Source organism: Choloepus didactylus, chromosome 15 (assembly GCF_015220235.1).
Source record: "Choloepus didactylus isolate mChoDid1 chromosome 15, mChoDid1.pri, whole genome shotgun sequence".
Taxonomy (NCBI): Eukaryota; Metazoa; Chordata; class Mammalia; order Pilosa; family Megalonychidae; genus Choloepus; species Choloepus didactylus.
The window spans coordinates 37,908,377-37,928,209 of NC_051321.1; the positions used below are offsets into that span (position 1 = coordinate 37,908,377).

The following is a 19,833-nucleotide window of genomic DNA, read 5'->3' on the forward strand; positions in this document are numbered from 1 at the left end:
CTAGGCTTCACTTTTCTTATCTATAAAATGAGGCATTTTACTGTGATAATAGCAAGGTCCTCTGCAGATTTAAAATATTGTGCTTGGCTACTCCTAAGGCCCAAATGTTAGATAAATTAATACTCCCCATGTAATTTTGGTTTTCTGTGAGGGTGTATAATTAATAAGAAAATGAGCAGCTGCCTGTAAATTTTAAGAAATACCTATTGGAATAGAGAACCTAAGATGACGGCTAGGAGAGACGGCAAAAAAGAACACCTCCATGAAAAATACTAGATAGAGGCCAGAAAGTGACTCAGAACACTAGTTCCAGTGATGCACCAGCTAGACAAGGTCTGCTAAATCTACAGGGACCGTGTACTTGGTGAAACTGGGAGTCTGCGTTCTGAAATGAGTGAGTGAGCCTGCTGAATGTCCGACAGCCACGCTGTGGTGTGGGGAAACCGTGGGTTGGCAATATCTGGCATGGAAGACAGCTTTTTGCACACCCACTGCTAGTTGTCTCAGAGCAAGGAGGGCAGAGGTGAGCCAAAAGGGGAAAAAAACCATGCCCCTTGAAGCAATCTTCCTGGCGGGCTGGGAACACTCCTGCCCAGCACCTGAGCCACAGCCCAGAGCTGCGCCAAGGGACCAGTGTGACAGGAAGTGTTTCCAGCCCCACTGCACACATGCCACAATATCGGGCGTGGACAATAGCCTTTCTTGCACCCACAGCTAATTGTCCCAGAGCTGGGAAGGTGGAGCTGTGCGAAAAGGGGAAACTAACACACCCCATTCATCCATCTTTACAGCAGGCTGGAAACACCCCTGCACGGCCCAGCGGCCCAGGGCTTCCCTTGAGGGATTGCACGCACTTGTGATGTAGCACAGCCTTCCCTCAGCAAAGGCTAGAAGGGTGCGGCTGGGAAGAGGAACCCACATTCAAAGCACATTCTCAGACCACAGTGGAATCCAGGGACCCTACGCCAATACCAAGGACTTGTGGGTCGGTGGCAGAGACAATCTGTGGTGAGACTGAACTGAAGGTTTACACTCTTGCAACAGCCTTTAATCTCCAGGAACACCTGGGAAGTTTGATTATTAAACCTGCCCTGCCTCCCTAACTGCTCAGACACATGCCCCAAATTGAGGGCGGACAGCACCAACAACACACCCAAACTTGGTGCACCAATTGGACCCCACAAGAACCAGACCCCCACACACCACAAAAACAAAGTTGGGGAGAACTGACTTGAGGGGAAGAGGTGACTCACAGATGCCATCTACTGGTTAGTTAGAGAAAGTGTATGCCACCAAACTGTAGATCTGACAAATTAGAGATTGGTGTCTGAATAATCTTTCATATCCTAAAAGAACCCTATCAAGTAAAGCAAATGCCAAGAGCCCAAAAACAAGCATATGAAAAAAACAGGTGATATGGATAACCCAAACCCAAACACTCAAATCAGAAGATCAGAAGACACACAGTACTTGGAGCAATTAATCAAAAAACTAAAGACAAACAATGAGAGCATGGCATAGGATATAAAGGACATGAAGAAGAGCATGGCATAGGATATAAAGGACATAAAGAAGACCCTAGAAGAGCATAAAGAAGAAATTGCAAGAGTAAATAAAAAAATAGATGATCTTATGGAAATAAAAGAAACTGTTGATCAAATTTAAAAGATTCTGGATAGTCATAGTACAAGAATAGAGGAAGCTGAACAACAACTCAGTGATCTCGAAAACCACAGAATGGAAAATGAAAGAACAAACCAAAGAATGGGGAAAAAATCGAAAAAATTGAAATGGATCTCAGGGAAATGATAGATAAAATAAAACGTCCAAATATAAGACTCATTGGTGTCCCAGAAGGGGAAGAGAAGGGTAAAGGTCTAGGAAGAGTATTCAAAGAAATTGTTGGGGAAAACTTCCCAAACCTTCTACACAATATAAATATACAAAGCATAAATGCCCAGCAAACTCCAAATAGAATAAATCCAAATAAACCCACTCCAAGACATATTCTGATCAGACTGTCAAATACTGAAGAGAAGGAGCAAGTTCTGAAAGCAGCAAGAGAAAAGCAATTCACCACATACAAAGGAAACAACATAAGACTATGTAGTGACTACTCAGCGGCCACCATGGAGGCGAGAAGGCAGTGGCATGACATATTTAAAATTCTGAGAGAGAAAAATTTCCAACCAAGAATCCTTTATCCAGCAAAACTCTCCTTCAAACTTGAGGGAAAGCTTAAATTTTTCACAAACAAATGCTGAGAGATTTTGCCAATAAAAGACCTGCCCTACTTCAGATACTAAAGGGAGCCCTACTGACAGAGAAACAAAGAAAGGAGAGAGAGATATAGAGAAATTTAACAGACATATATAGAATATTACATTCCAAATCACCAGGATACACATTCTTCTCTAGTGATCATGGAACTTTCTCTAGAATAGACCATAGGCTGGGACATAAAACAAACCTCAATAAATTTTAAAAAATTGAAATTATTCAAAGCACATTCTCTGACCACAGTAGAATACAAATAGAAGTCAATAATCATCAGAGACTCAGAAAATTCACGAACACCTGGAGGTTAATAATGAGGGGGAGATGAAAACATTCCCAGATAATCAAAAGCTGAGGGACTTCATCACCATTAGATCAGTCCTCTAAGAAATGCTAAAGGGAATTGTACAGAGTGAAAGGGACAGTAAACAATTGACTGAAACCACATGAAGAAATAAAGATTTCCAATAAAGATCACATGGTAAATATAAATACCATTACTATATTTTTGATTTGTAACTACACTGTTTACTTCCTACAGGATCTAAAATACATAGAGTGTAATGATAAGTCAGCGGTTTTGGACTCAATTTAAATTATGTAATTTTTGACAAGAACTACATAAAGATGGGGGAATGGAGGAGTAGAGGAACATAGTTTATGTGTCCTATTGAAGTTAAGTTGGTATCAAAGAAAACAAGGTTGTTATAGATTTAAGATGTTAAATTTAACCCCCATGGTAAACACAAAGAAAGTATCAGAGAATATGATCACAGAGATGAAAAGTAGAGTATGGGTTACGAGAAGTGGGGGAAGGGGCAATGGGGAGTTAATAAGAAATGAGTGTAGGGTTTTTGTTTGGGGTGAAGGGAAATTTCTAGTAATGGATGGTGGGAAGGTGATGGCATTGCAACATTGTGAATGTGATTAATCCCACTAAATGGAATGCTTGGGAGAGTTTGAATGGGAAGATTTATGCTGTATATATGTTTCCACAATTGAAAAAAAAAAGACAGTCTAAATAGATAATGACAATTAAATGCCATAGATGATCCTGGATGAGATCTAAGAATAGAGGAGAGAGGAGAAACCAAGATGGCGGCTAGGTGAGACAGGGCTAAGGTACACCTCCATGAAAAACACTAGATGACCCAGAATACCAGTTACAGCGATGTGCCAGCTGGACGAGATCTGCTAGTTCTCAGGGGCTGTATACTTGGTGAAACTGGGAGTCTGCATTCTGACATGAGTGAGTAAGCTCGCTGGAAGTCCCGCAGCCATGCGGCGATCCAGGGAAGCCAGGGTTTTGGCATCTGGAGACCAACAGGCTCTTTTAATAAAAAAAAGGGGGGGGGACGACCCAGGAGCGGCTGCAGGTGTGATCGTGGGAGACAAGCAGTAAAACTCAGCAAGAGGGGGCTGGGCCAGCCTCTCGGTGTCAGGCCTGGAAGATAGCCTGCTGCAGATATCCCGGGGGCTGGGGGAACGGAGCAGAGAGCCGAAACTGAAAGAATCCCCGAGACTAGCAGCTTGCTCCTGGGAGGGCTGGATAAACTCCTGCCTGGGGCCATACCCACAGCCCAGAGCCCCGCAAGTTGTCCCGGAGCTGGGAAGGAGGAACTGTGCGAGGAGGGGGGTGTGGAGACGCCCCATTTGGCCATTTTTGCTTCAGGCTGAAAGCGAGCCAGCTCGGCCCGGCGGCCCGGGGCTTCCCTTGAGGGACGGTGCACACTGATGACGTAGCACAGCATGCCCTCAGCAGAGGTCCTGGAGGAGCGCGGCTGGGCGGGGAGACTCGCTCGGAGATCCCAGCGACACTACGCCAAGTCTGGTGGTTTGTGAGACAGCGAGAGAGAGGGGCCAGGGCTGAAATGAAATGAAGGCTTGGACTCTTGTGGCGGCCTTGAATCTCCGGGAACCTGGGGGATTTGAATATTGAGGCTGTCCTTCCTCCCTGACCACCTGTACAAGCACCCCGCATTCAGGGCGGACAGCTCCAGCAACACACCCAGGCCGAGTTCTCCGGCTGGACCCCACAAGAATCATTTCCCCACTCATTGCAGGGACAAGGTGGAGAACTGACTTGAGAGGTATAGGTGACTCACAGATGCCTTCTGCTGGTTAGTTAGAGAAACTATGTCACCAAACAGTGTTTCTGAAAAATTAGATAGGTTTTTTTTTACAAATTAAAAGAACCCTGTCGAGCAGAGCAAATGCCAAGAGGCCAAAAACAACAGAAAATCTTGATGCATATGATAAAACCAGATGATATGGAGAATCCAACTCCAAACACACAAATCAAGTTAGAAGAAATGAAGTTCCTCGCAGAATTAATCAAAGAAATACAATCAAGAACAAAAACATGGCAAAGGATTTAAAGGACATCAAGAAGACCATGGCCCAGGATATAAGCTACATAAAGAAGACCCTAGAAGAGCATAAAGAAGACATTGCAAGAGTAAATTAAAAAATAGAAGATCTTATGGAAATAAAAGAAACTGTTGGCCAAATTAAGAAGACTCTGGATATTCACAATACAAGACTAGAGGAAGCTGAACAACATCTCCGTGTCCTAGAAGCCCACAGAACAGAAAATGAAAGAACAAAAGAAAGAATGGAGAAAAAAATAGAAAAAATCAAAATGGATCTCAGGGATACGATAGATAAAATAAAACGTCCAAACTTAAGACTCATTGGTGTCCCAGAAGGGGAAGAGAAGGGTAAAGGTCTAGAAAGAGTATTCAAAGAAATTGTTGGGGAAAAGTTCCCCAACCTTCTACACAATATAAATACACAAAGCATAAATGCCCAACGAACTCCAAATAGAAGAAATCCAAATAAACCCACTCCGAGACATATTCTGATCAGACTCTCAAATACTGAAGAGAAGGAGCAAATCCTGAAAGTAGCAAGAGAAAAGCAATTCACCACATACAAAGGAAACAACATAAGACTAAGTTGTGACTACTCAGTGGCCACTATGGAGGCAAGAAGGCAGTGGCATGACATATTTAAAATTCTGAGAGAGAAAAATTTCCAACCAAGAATCCTTTATCCAGCAAAACTCTCCTTCAAATTCAAGGGAGAGCTTAAATTTTTCACAAACAAACAAATGCTGAGAGACGTTGCCAATAAAAGACCTGCCTTTCTTCAGATTCTAAAGGGAACCCTACCAACAGAGAAACAACAGAAAGAAGAAAGAGATGTAGAGAATTTTAACAGAAATATATGGTACCTTACATCCCAAAGCACCAGGGCACTCATTTTTCTCTAGTGATCACAGATCTTTCTCCAGAAGGGACCCTAAGCTGGGACATAAAACAAGCCTCAAGAAATTAAAAAAAAAAAATTGAATATACTCAAAGCACATTCTCCAACCACAATGGAATACCAATAGAAGTCAATAATTTTTGAACTGTAACACCACTATTTACTTCCTACATGATATAAATTACACAAACCCTAATGACAAATCAGTGGTTTTGAACTCAATGTAAAATATGTAATTTTAGACAACTATATAAAGGTAGGGGAATGGAGGAGTATAGGAACATAGTTTATGGGTCCTATTGAAGTGGAGGTGGTATCAAAGAAAAACAAGATTGATATGGATTTAAGAGGTTAATTTTAACCCCCACAGCAAACACAAACTATCAGAGAACATAACCATAGAGATGAAATGTAGAGTTCGGGTTAAGAGAAATGGGGGAAGGAGCAATGGGGAGTTAAGAAATGAGGGTGGAGTTGCTGTTTGAGGTGAAGGGAAATTTCTAGTAATGGATGGTGGGAAAGTGCATTACAACATTCTAAAGGTTATTAATCCCACTAATGGAAGTCTAGGGAGGGGGTGGAATGGGAAGATTTAAGCTGTATATATGTTCCCAGAACTGAAAAAAAAAAAAAAAGACAGTCTAAATAGATGATTGAATGCCAAGCATGAACTTGGATGGGATTGGAGGATGGAGGACAGGTGGCTCAAAGGGACACAGTTGAGACATAAGGAAAAGGAAATATAGAATGTAAGCTTTGTATTATTGTTGAACCTCTTGTACTTCTTAGCTGCGCTTAATGGGATTGCATAAAAGAATGTTCTTGCCCATGGGAAGTGTATACGTGAATTATAGTGTATGTTCAAGGATGTGTGCAGCTAGCTCTCATATGTTCAGAAGACAGAGCAATAGATGATGGATGATAGATAGGGAGGGAGGGAGGGAGGGAAAGAAATAGCGATGTGACAGCATGTTAAGGTTGGTGGATTGAGATATCGGGGGAGGGGGGTCAGGGTAGGATGGAATTCTTTGTATGGGGTTAGTATTGTTTTTGCAACTGTTCCTTTAACTTTGAATTTATTTCAAAATAAAATAAAAAAAATTAAAAAAAAGAATAGAGGAGAAAAGGTTCAAAAGGACACAATTGGGACATAAGAAAAAAATGAAATATAGAATGTAAGCTTTATATCAATGTTAAATTTCTTGAACTTCTTAACTACACTTAATGTGATTACATAAATGAATATTCCTGTTCATAGGAAATGTATATGTGAATTATATTATTTGTTCAAGGATGTGTGCAACTTGCTCTCATATGTTCAGAAGACAGAGTAATAGATGATGGAGGATAGACAGGGAGGGAGGGAGGGAGGTAAAGAAAGAAATGGTAAGGTGACAAAATATTAAAGTTGGTAGATCGGGGTATCGGTGGAGGTGGGGTGGGGTATACTAGAGGTCTGTGTATGGGGTTTGTATTATTTTTGCAACTGTTATCGTAAGTTTGAATTTATTTCAAACTAAAAATTTAAAAAAACTTAATAAAACTGCAATAATTGTTTAAAACTTAATCCAACTAAAGGTTTGGTGAGGGAATATTTTATCACTTTTTAAGGATTTTTGATACATGGCATTAATAAAGCATCTTGACTTTTACTCAAAAAAAAAAAAAGAAAGAAAGAAAGAAATACCTGTTGGCTCTGGGTTCCAGTGAATGGTAGATGAAAGGGACACTCTGGTTGCCTGCATGAACCAGTTCAGAAAGGTGAAAGTTTTGTGGAGGCTGAATGTCAAGATAATATCAAGATATTTGAGACTCGATGTTGTTCTTAGGAAAAGAGAGGTTCTTTTCATGTAACATAGAGGTTCTTAGCCAGGATTGTAAACAGAAGTAGTCTCACTCAGAAGGCATATATATTTACTCAAACCAGCAAGGAGTACTTTGAATGAGGAATGGATTAAACATAACTAAGTAATTTTCCTGAACACATTTTGTACTAAATGAAAAAAAGCTAGACACTGTTGTACACTTATAATCAATTACTCCCTTTGAAAGAGACAATATAATTATATTGATTAAGAGCATGGGCTCTGTGGAGCCCTTATGTCCTTAATTTTTATGATCTCTTTTCAACTATGTCCTAAACATTCAAATCCTCTCTAAAATTTTCCTTGACTCATGATCTCTTTACCTCATTGTTCTTAAGCTTTCTTTTTCCACTAAGGCAAATGGCAAAATAGCCACAGATTTTTTCCAAGATAAAAGTGGTGTGTAGTTCTGCTTTTTTCCCTTATTTTATGTGCAGCTTATGTTACTAAAATCCTATGACTCTGTTTCTGATTTAATCTAAGGTTTCTATTTATTGATATTTTTCTTCTAGTAATCTTGGAATGGATGTCTGGAATTGTGATGAAGATACAGATCTCCCAGCCAATTCTATGGAAGAATCCAGGGATTGGCCCCCAATTGAAGACTTTTGTGGATAAATATTAGTAACCTGGTTTTAGATGAATATTTTATTAAGGTTATGAAACATATCCTTTGATAATGGTAGAGCAGAGGGGGGAAAAACCACAGGACTGGGAATCAGGAAATTTAGGTTCAAATCTAATCTCTGCCACTTACTAATTGTATATGATCTAGAACAACAGATGTAAGCTTTTCAGGCCACAGTTGTTTAATGTGTAACATAAAACCATTGGACCAAATCAGTTTTCGTTAAGCTGTATTCTAAGGACATATGAAACTAGTGTTTCATGAGAGATGACTAGTTTTCCAGGAAAAAAAAAAAGTTTGTTTCTTGTTTTTTTGTCAGATAAATTTGGGAAATGCAGTCTATTATCACCATGAACATTAGTGCATTAAAATCCTTAGAAGTCATGCAGTAAAGAGATTTATTAAATTTTACTTAACCCAGCATTTCCCCAACTTATTTGAGCACAGAACTCTTCTTTTTTCCACAGAACAAGCATTATCATGATGTGGGACACTAATGTTCTCCAAACTGAGAAACAATGAACTAGGTAATTTCTATAATCTCTTCAAAATCCAGAGTTCTCTGATTCTAAGGAATAATTTGTATTTGTTCTTACCAATATATCAGAAACTGAATTAAGGCTGTCAAATGATACCATAATATCGTCTATGATTTACATAAATACATATTTTTGTAACATGATACAATTAGAAACAATATTTTGAAATCTTTTTTCTATGTTTAATAAAAATTTTTTGCTTTCTTCTCTGTTGGCATTTTTCTCTATAAATTTATCTCAGAATACAGAGTACTATTTTAAATGATGAGGGTATTTTGTGTTTGGGTTTTTTTTAATGAATATTATGTAATTATTACTTTACATTGAAATTATTTACTGTGAACTGATTTTAATACATTAGAATAGACAGTTCTTCTGCTTTGTCTTCCAGCCTCAATTCTCAGTAAGTATTTTGCCTTCTGAATGGTTCTGGTTTTTCCCTTCCCCAGAAGAATACTTGAGCAGTGCGAGGCACTGTGTTAGGCAGGAGCATCACAGAATATGTATAAAATGTGTGAAGTGTTGGATAGAGTGCCTCAGTTTACCATGGCACTTTGTATCTGCCTCGACAGTCTCTTTCTCTCACATAATCTCTGCTCTCTAATTCTAAGGAAGCATGTGTTTAACTTCAAAATTGTAAATAATTATTACATCCGTGTTCCTTGTGAATAAATCCTCTTAGGAGTTGGTATCAGAAACTGTATTATCAAATGACATTGATTTTTGTTGTTGTTTCTTTTTGTTTAGGTTGGGTGTTTTTTGTTGTATATGTGTGTGTGTTCTGATGAAACTTTCTGTTTGTTCTTGTTGGGAAGCACAGTTGTAACTACATGGTCAATTATTGTATCTCATCCTAGGTTTTTAAGGTTGTTTTTTTTTTTTTCTATTCTAAATGCTTTCCATTCTTTTTATCTTATTTCAAGTGGATGTATTTTTTATGTTATAAAACAGTTTGGTAGTTTCTTTATAAAACTAAAAATGGACTTACCATAAGACCAGCAGTTTTACTCTTGGGGCATTTTCCCAAAGAATTGAAAACTTATGTTCACTCAAAAACCTGTACATTAATGTTCATAACAGCTTTATTCATAATAGCCAAAACCTGGAAACAGGTCACATGTGTTATTTATATGATAAATATTTTTATATTATAAGCTTCCTATTAGTTGTTCTTAGGAGTAAATAAGCTATAAATCAGTATATATTTTTGATTGTTTCCTCTGACATGAAGTCAGTACAATAACCCAGCATGCTATCAGCTATATTTGTAAGATTACTTCTTTAACCTCATCAGATAAATTGTGGTAAAAGTGATCTGGTTATGACACATTCTGTTAAATGAAAAGATACTGTGAAATATATTGTTCATCAGTTTTTACAAAAACATATACTCTTTAACACCAGTATATTTTGTTTGTAAATTTATAAGCTGACAGTTGTAAAAGAGAGTTTGGGATTAGTAAACAAATACAGAGTTGAGAAAAATTAAAATTGGACACAACCCAATTTAGGGGCTATCACAACAAATTTATCTTATGTTCTGCTGAATTGAGTTAAAAGGGATTTTGCCAATAACACAGCATTTATCCTTACTTATTGTTAAAATACAAAGGATTTATAGCATGTATTTTCCCTCCATAGGTCTGGGAAAAAAATCAAGGCTTCTTAATGATCTGCACCCTCAAAATGGTATACAGAGAGAAGAGTATGATTATGTCAACAATGACCTGCCCAGAGGCATGGGGATTTTTATGAACACCAGTGTAATGACAGCATACCAGAAGAAAGACTCTTGAGTGACTGGGATTTTGGTAGCAAGGGACCAGTACCAAGATGTTCATTTTTTGATGATCACCAGTGTTATGATGTCTCCCAAGAGGAGAAAGATTTCAGTAACAAGATACCTGGATCAAGACCAAGACCATTTCATGATCACCAGCCTCACAGTGACCTCCACGAACCAGACCCTGGAGATGATTTTTATTTTATTAAAAAAAGTTCATGGACAAAGGATGCATTCTATTCATAACCAGCAGGCCAATAGTAACTTTCAAGAACAATGTTCAACGGAAAATTTTGGTTTTGTTAACAGAGGTCAGGGACAAAAACAACGACCTTTCCATAACCACCACGAGTATTCACTTAAATGTGATTTTCAGGACCAGTTACCTGAACAAGGTTTAAATTACTTCACTATAGGTGGTTTTCAAAGGCAAAGACCTTTCCACTGACACTATTCTCATGATGAAATGAATTTAGAAGATTTAGATTATACTGATGAAGTATCAGGGCATACACTGGTAGCTTTACATGACCATTCCAACAGTGATTTCTCAGAGAAAATTCCATTGAAGAAATATGTTAATAGATGCTATGGACAGAGACTACCACCCTTTCAAAATTTTCAAAAACAAGTGCAGTTAAGAAATTTTGATTTCAACAGTAGAACTGGACCAAGATAAATATCTTATTATGACCACCCAACTTGTGATCCACAAGAACAGATACTATTAGAGACTTGGACTTTGAGCATGAAACATCCTTACAAAGACCAAGATCCTTTCGATCCCACCCACTTCGTGATAACATAAATACCAGTTGGTATTTAGACAAGTGAGTCATTTTGTTCTATGTGGTAAGGACCAGTACTTGATTTCAACAAAACACCCAGACTTTTTTCAATTAGGCTATTTGTATAAACATTTAAAACTGGCATAAATTATCATCCAAAGCTGAAATTCTGATGTTTTTCTATAGGTTCAATTTATAACCAAGGTTTACTTCTAATTGCTGTGAATTAGAAATTTCCCTATTATTTCCCATGATTGAAGCAAATGTAACTAAAATTACATTTAAATTTAATTCTTGACCATGAAAAGTAAAGAATATCAGAAATGGAAGTTTCAAGGAAATGCCATGATTTTTAGACAAGAATTCTTTTAATGTTTCTTACATATGTGATTCAGAAATTATTTTTAATATACACAATACAGGAGTCTTCTTTTCTGTCACGCAGTAATTTTTTATCTGTACCACTTCGGGAGCTTCAGGCTAAAGGGAAAGACAGGCTAAAGGGAAAGAACAAAATAGGAAAAAAGGATATAAAAAGGGATAGAAATACAAAGAGAAGCCAGGAAAAGAGGATATACTGGAATAGAAAATAAGGCCATAGAAAAGAGAGAAGATTTGAGAAGGGAGATGAAGAGCTATATATAGAGAGAGTTATTATGTGTCTTGTATTCTGATTTAGAATATTATTTCTCCAGCTATACAACATTATTCTACATATACGTGGATAGATGTGATCTCTTGCCTAAACCTAAGATGGATCATCTTGCTTTTCTTTGGGAACTTTTTTTCTCTGATAAGTTTTCTACCAACATCTCATTTTTCTTCCTGCTTTTTTCACTTCACAGGAATTTTGGCACTGATAATTGCAGAGGCAGAAGTCAGAGGTAAATAATGTTTTAGCTATGTGACCATCTTTCCCAAGCCTAACTCTAATCAGTACCATTGATGTGTAAACATACTAGAAAACAAGTATTTAATGAATTCACACATATTCAAAGTTACAACCCTTGAAGGATCTGGCCGTGACCTCATGATATGACTGTCACTTATCCCTTTTGAGTAGGGGTTGCAAAAATGATTGATCAATTCATTTGTACCTGGATTTCCAGTGGCTGGCAGTTGGTTCCAGTTAAGCCAGAAGTTTAAGTTTCATTTCTCTTATAATACCTTAGCTCTGTTCCATGATCGTAAGTCTATACCCTAACCCCAGCCCACTCTCTTCCATTAGAAAAGATAAAAGACTGGGTTGGTCAGTAAAAATCCCTCCATTCACTTAGGAAAATTTATTATTGAAAGTGGGCTAGGTTAGCAGCATTGTAGAATTTAAAAGAGGAATGTAACAGAAAAGGCCCTTTCTTGGCTTCCTTTTAGACTTGCCTTTCTAGAAGACAGTAGAAGAATACATCCTTCAGATGGATTCAGCCACTGAAGGACAGAACAGATTCACAACATACTCCTCAAGCAGACTTCCGTCTTCTTATGTACTCCAAGAAGACGGTTCAGCAGCTGACTCTTGTAGAGGTAAAAATCCAAGAAATATGGAACAGCACAAAAGTTCATATTTTTAAGCTATTGAACACTATTATGATATATCTGTAGATTATGGAACTCCAGAGAAAGAATTTTATGATTTACCAACAAGAAAAAACTACATTTGGTGCTGAGTAGTTCACTTTAAAATCTATTTATTGTTTTATCTGTATTTGCCCCTATTTTCATTGTTTAAGAGACAAAAATCATTTCAAAGTGAAAAAGTTGTATGTGAAAAGACAACATGTATTATAAAATTAGCCATCTACACTGTGTTTTATTTTTTCAATTTTTTGTTAGAGTATTTATAAATATACCTAAGGAAACTGAAAGTGTGGAATACAAATAGTTGTTGCTTTTTCAAAATTGAAAAACTCATTTATTGAGGCTCTATTTTTAGTTACATAAGCTAATGAATTGTATTTCTGGTTGCAAACCTTGTAATAAAATAATTTCCTTATATTTCATTTAATCATTCTGCATATAATTATTGTGTTCACATGGCAAGAAATTATAACTTCCACTCAGCTGGTTAAACTACAAAATCATAGTTTTTAAAAAACTAGCTGAACTAAATTGCTGGAAGTGACCAGCTCTTTCATCCCTGGTAGGGACAGGAGAAGGAAGAATCCACCATAGACAGAAATAATAAGAAACCAGCTGAACCTGTAAAGAATTTTTAAAGGTTGCATATGTGCTGACATAATGGATTAGAATCCTGAGGAGCTCCAATCACAGAGCTGCATCCACCTACCGTTTCCCATGAGCTTTACCGAGAGCATGGGGGTAGTATGCACTGATGGGGAGGGACAGAGCAGGAGAGCTAGGATCGTCCCTCTGAAGTACTTTGGGCCCTCATCACGCACAAAGCAGCATCCTTCCAAAGGCTGGGGACAGGACAGGAAAGCCGAGAGAAATCTTTCTGAGGCACAACAGGTCTTCACTGAGGGCAAGGCAGTGGCTGCCCGTAGGCTGTGGGCACAGTGGAGAGAAATCCCCTGAAGCACAAAAAGCTGACAAAAGAAGAAACATTTGAATTGTCGTGAAGACAAGGGAGTAAAGCTTTGTATGTGGCTCTTCAGGTGGTCCACCGTGGAATGGCCTGCCTGATGAAGTATAGCAGCCTTCTTCTGAGAGCCAGTGGAAGGAATTCCACGGCCTGACGCATATAGATCCTTTATACCCAAACTGTGGTACAGGAAGGCAGCACTGGCATTACCTGGCATCTTAGTGGAAATACAGAATCTGTCTTTACCCAGGTCCACTGAATCAGAATTTTTATTTCAACAAGATCTCTGAGTGATGTGTATATACATTTTAACTTTAGTTCGGTGATCTTTAAGGTTCATTCTAACTCTTAAGATTCTACTTTTTTGGGGGGAGGGGCTAGATTTTTTTTAAATAATAGACTATTATTTTTAGAACATTTTTAGTTTTACAGAGAAATTGAGCAGAAAGTACAGAGTTCCCATATACTCCCTCTCCCATCTCCCCCCCCTTCCTCATTTCCTCTATTAACATCTTGCATTAGAATGGTACGTTTGTTGCAACTGATGAAACAATATCGGTATACTATTATTAACTAAAGTCCATAGTTTACGTAAGGGCTCGCTCTTTTTGTTGTACAGTTCTGTGGGTTTTGACAGATGCATAATTTCATGTATTCAATATGTCAGTATCATACAGAAGAGTTTCAGTGCCCTGAAAATACCCTTTGCCGAACTCTTCACCTCTCCTTCCCTTCCTCCAGCTCCTGACAACCAATGATCTTTTTTTCCTTCATTTTTTAAATTCATTTTTTATTGTGAACTTTAAGATATATACATATAGTGATAACTTTCAAAGTACGATTCAACAAGCAACTAGAGAGAAAATTTCAAAGAATGTCATGGGTCACAGTTCCCCAACTTCAGCCATTTCCATTATTGTAAAATATAATATACATACAGAATGCTGTCAACTTTCGATGTACAGTTCAACAAGCAGTTATATTGGTAATTTCAAAAATTCTTATGGGTTACAGTGCCACAGGTTCAGTCCCCTCCCCATTAAGCATTATAGGGTATATTCAGAAAGGTGAAAACTCTCAAAACACAATTCAACGAGCAGCCATAGAGCAAATTTCAAAGGATGTTATAGGTTACAGTTCCACCATGTCATTTACCTCCTTCCAGTTATGCCAACACCCCACCATCCAAAAAAATATATATATATTTATATAAAGTTTCAGTATACATAGACCTTTGTTAAATGTTAGGTTGTTTCTTGCTACCCCTTCCTCTCAGTCTGTTTCCCCATCTTCAGGGGTGTTTAGACAGTGACCACCCTACCTTGTTCATATTGAAAGAGGGTGTTGACAGCATGGGGAAGGGGGCTGCTTCTGATTGTTGTTGTTAAAGAGGCTATTGCCTCTGGGTTTTAGGACTTCTCTGGCATAGGAACACTCTGGTGGATTTAAGTTTCTGAGAGATAAAACTTAATGAGTGGATCTTTTATAGAATCTCAGGTAAGAATAGGTATTAGGATGCTGCTTTTGGTGAGGGCATGGCATACCATGAACATTTGGAATTTCTAGCTGGAGCTTGTATAAGAGAAACCTCTAGAATAGCCTCTTGACTCTAATTGGGATCTCTTAGCCACTGTAACTTCAGTTTGTTGCTTCTTTTTTCCCCCTTTTGGTCAAGTAGGCATTTTCAATCCCTTGCTCCCAGGGCCAGGTTCATTCCTGGGAGTCATGTCTCACGTTGCCAGGGAGATTCATACCGCTGGGAGTCATGTCCATCGTTGGGAGGAGGTTAACGAATTTAAGAGAGAAAGGCCACATCTGAGCAACAAAAGAGATTCCCTGGATGTACCTCTTAGGTGTAATTATAGGAGGGCTCAGTGTCCCATTTATAACCCTAAGTTTCACAAGAGCAGACCTCAAGTTGAGAGCTTGATTTATTAAGTAGTGGGTTCCTAATTTCACTTAATATATGTTCTATCCCAAGATAAATGGTCAGTTTCTTACATTATCTTCACTATGTTGTACAATCATCATCACTCTCAACTTTAAACAATTATCATAACATAATACATCCCAGAGCTCTTATCAGCTGCTGAGTATGCATCCCTAGTATTAGTGTAGTGTTGGTAAGATATTCCTGTTAAAAATACTTAATATGTAATGGGTAGTTTTTCCATATACCACTCTGTTTTTAACCCTCTGCACCAGTGTCATACCTTATAAGTATATCATGCTAGCACTTATTTCAGTTTGTGGTGCTTCTCTGTGGGTTACATACCTTTAAACAACCATTTACAAACATGTTCGCCCTCAATCCATCACTGATACTTACAATCCCATTAAAGAACCATAGTCACTCTTGACCATTCCCATACCATTAAGATCACCCTCATTATCACATCTGTCCATATTAGATTATCATTCCCCCTTCACTAGCTTCTGTCTATCTCTAGGTCCCCTATATTCTACATTATAAGATACTTATTTTACATTTTTCATGGAGTTCACATTATTGGTAACATACAATACCTCTCCTTTTGTGTGTGGCTTATTTCACTCAGCATTCTGTCTTCAGAGTTCATCCATGTTGTCATATGTTTCATGACCTCATTCCTTCTTACTGCTGTGTAGTATTCTATTGTATGTATTTACCACATTTTGTTTATCCACTCATTTGTTGAGGGCATTTGGATTGTTTCCATCTTTTGGCAATTGTGAACAAAGCCTCTATGAACATTGGTGTGCAAATATCTGTTCCTGTCACTGCTTTCAGATCTTCTGGGTATATACTGAGAAGTGAAATTGCCAGATCATAGGGTAATTTGATATCTAGTTTTCTGAGGAACTGCCAAACTGTCCTCCAGAGTGGATATACCATTAGATAGTCCCACCAGCAATGAATAAGAGTTCCAATTTCTCCATATTCTCTCCAGCATTTGTAATTTCCTATTTGTTTAATGTCACCCATTCTTATTGGTGTGTGATGATATCTCATTGTGGTCTTGATTTGCATCGCCCTAATAGCTAGTGAAGATGAACATTTTTTCATGTGTTTTTCAGCCATTTGTATTTCCTCTTCAGAGAATGTCTTTTCATATCTTTTGCCATTTTATAATTGGGCTATTTGTACTATTGTCATTGAGTTGTAGGGTTTCTTTATATGTGCAAGATATTTGTCTCTTATCAGATACATGGTTTCCAAATATTTTTTCCCATTGTGTTGGCTACCTCTTCACCTTTTTGACAAATTCCTTTGAGGTACAGAAGCTTTTGATTTTGAGGAGTTCCCATTTATCTGTTTTTTTCTTTAGTTGCTTGTGCTTTGTTTGTAAGGTCTAAGAAGCAACCTCCAAATACTAGGTCTTGAAGATGTTTCCATACATTATCTTTTGGGAGTTTTATCGTACTGTCTCTTATATTGAAATCTTTGATCCACTTTGAGTTAATTTTTGTATAGGGTGTGAGGTAGGGGTCCTCTCATTCTTTTGGATATGGATATCCAGTTCTCCCAGCCCCATTTGTTGAAGAGACTGTTCAGTCCCAGTTCACTGGATTTGGAGGCCTTATCAAAAATCAGTTGACCATATGGTTCCACAAGAAGCTAAGTATGTGGTTGCCTTGAGGTCCTGCAACCCCATTATGGGGTATATACTTGGAAGATCTGAGAGCAGAGACATGAATGGACATCTGCACACTGGTGTTTATTGAGGCAGTATTCATGATTTGCGACGGGTGGAAATGGCCTAAGGTTCCATCAACTGAGGAACAGAATGGTGAACTGTGATGTATGCATACAATAGAATATTGAGCAATTACAAGAAGGAGTGAAGCTATGAAGCATGCAATGAGGTGAACAGATCCTGTAGATAGCATTTTGAGTGAAGTATGCCAGAAACAAAGGCAAACACTGTAATGCCTCACCAATATGGACTAACTACAATGTGTAAATTCAGAATTGAATCTTAGAGCACAGCTTATCAGGGGAACAATTACTGTAATTGTCCCTAGATTGTAAGCTCTTACAGCAGTAACATCTATTCCTGAATCATAATGGCTGTCTCCAAACTCTGAGATAATGATCCATTTGTGTATAACCTGATCAGTCTCTGGAATGTTGGGCATCTGTGTGACACCTGAAACTCAGAGCTAGAGCTTGGCAGATATGAATGTCAGTATTAGTGCATACAGCAACTGTTAAAAAAAAAATAGCTATAAAAGAGCCTTAGACTTCAATTAGAGATATGAATGAAGCAGATCTGGTTAAGACTAGGGCAAATCAGGCCAAAGGGTAAAGGCTGAAACTGACTGTGTTTTAAAACTTCAACTTCCATGTGAGACCAAGGGAGGAGATATTTATTTGGTGCAGGATCTATATTTTCTAAACTATGTAACTTCTATAGTCAGTTTGTTCAAACACCAGAGGCTAAACCTGCTTATAATTGTGCCTAAGAGTCTCCCCCTGAGTATCTCTTTGTTCCTCAGATGTGGCTCGCTCTCTCTAGCTAAACCAACTTGGCAGGTGAACTCACTGCCCTCCCTGCTATGTGGGACCTGACTCCTAGGGGGTGAAAATCTCCCTGGCACCACAGGATATGACTCCCAGGGATGAATCTGGACCCAGCATCATGGAATTGAGAACATCTTCTTGACCAAAAGGGGGATGCAAAATGAAATGAAATAAAGTTTCACAGGCTGAGAAATTTCAAATAGAGTCAAGAGTTCACTCTGGTGGACATTCTTACGTACCACATAGATAACTTGTTTTTAGGTTTTAATGTATTGGACTAGCTATAAGTAAATACCTGAAACTATCAAATTCCATCCCAGTAGCCTTGACTCTTGAAGATCTTCCAATGAGATTGCAGGTCCTTATGGCACCCACATGCTTAGCTTCTTGTGGAACCATACGGTTGACTGATTTTTGATAAAGCCCCCAAATCCAGTATAATAATGTAGCTTACAAGGGGTGGCAGTGTGATTGTGAAAACCTTGTGGATCACACTCCCTTTATCCAGTATATGGATGGATGAGTAGAAAAATTGGGGACAAAAACTAAATGAAAAATAGGGTAGGATGGGGGGGGTGATTTGGGTGTTGTTTTTTACTTTTATTTTTTATTCTTATTCTTTCTAGTGTAAGGAAAATGTTCAAAAATATATTCGGGTGATGAATGCACAACTATATGATGGTACTATGAACAGTTGATTGTACACCATGGATGATTGTATGGTATATGAATATATCTCAATAAAGCTGAATTTAATTTAAAAAAAAAATCAGTTGACCATAGATCTAGAGGTCTGTTTCCAAATTCTCAATTCGATTCCGTTGATGAATAAGTCTATCTTTGTGCCAATACCATGCTGTTTTGACTACTGTGCCTTTATAGTAGGCTTCAAAGTCAGAAAGTGTTAAGACCTCCCACTTTCTTTTTCTTTTTCAGAATGTTTTTAGCAATTTGAGGCCCCTGTCCCTTCCAAATAAATTTGATAACTAGCTTTTCCAAGTCTGCAAAGTAAGTTGTTGGCATTTTTGTTGAAATTGCACTGAATCTGTAGATCAGTTTGGGTAGGATTGACATCTTAACAATGTTTAGCCTTCCTATCCATGAACACAGAATGTATTTCCATCTCTTAGGTCCCCTTTTATTTCTTTTAGTAAAGTTATGTAATTTTCTGTGTAGAGGTCTTTTACATCCTTGGTTAAAGTTTATTCCTAGGTACTTGATTTTTTTAGTTGCTATTGTGAATGGAATCTTTTTCTTGAGTGTCTGTTCAGTTAGGTCATTTCTAGTGCATAGGAACATTACTGACTTATGTGCATTCATCTTGTATCCCGTTACTTTACTGAATTTATTAGCTCAAGTAGCTGTGTCATCTATTTCTCAGGGTTTTCCTAATATAAGATCATATCATCTGCAAATAATAACAGTTTTACTTCTTCCTTTGCAATTTGGGTGCCTTTTATTTCTTTGTCTTGCTGCATTGCTCTGGATAGAACTTCTAGCACAATGTTGAATACTAGTGGTGACAGCTGGCATCCTTGCCTCATTCCTGATCTTAGAGGGAAGCCTTTCAGTCTCTCGCCATTGAGTATTATGCTGGCTGTGGGTTTTTCATATATGCCCGTTATAATATTGAGGAAGTT

At 38.0% G+C, this 19,833-nt stretch overlaps 1 long non-coding RNA gene across 4 annotated transcripts in view; it reads left to right on the top strand.

The window, feature by feature from the left end:
* LOC119510273 overlaps positions 1–19,833 on the top strand; it is a 145,262-nt gene that overhangs the window by 23,167 nt on the left and 102,262 nt on the right. For 2 of the 4 annotated variants that reach the window (XR_005211860.1, XR_005211861.1), the window contains 4 exons: positions 7,925–8,567; positions 10,221–11,192; positions 11,996–12,034; positions 12,522–12,949. This is a non-coding gene — a long non-coding RNA (uncharacterized LOC119510273). Of the gene's footprint in view, positions 1–7,924; positions 8,568–10,220; positions 11,193–11,995; positions 12,035–12,521; positions 12,950–19,833 lie in introns of those variants that run through there. The other 2 variants (XR_005211862.1, XR_005211863.1) reach the window with 2 other exon arrangements.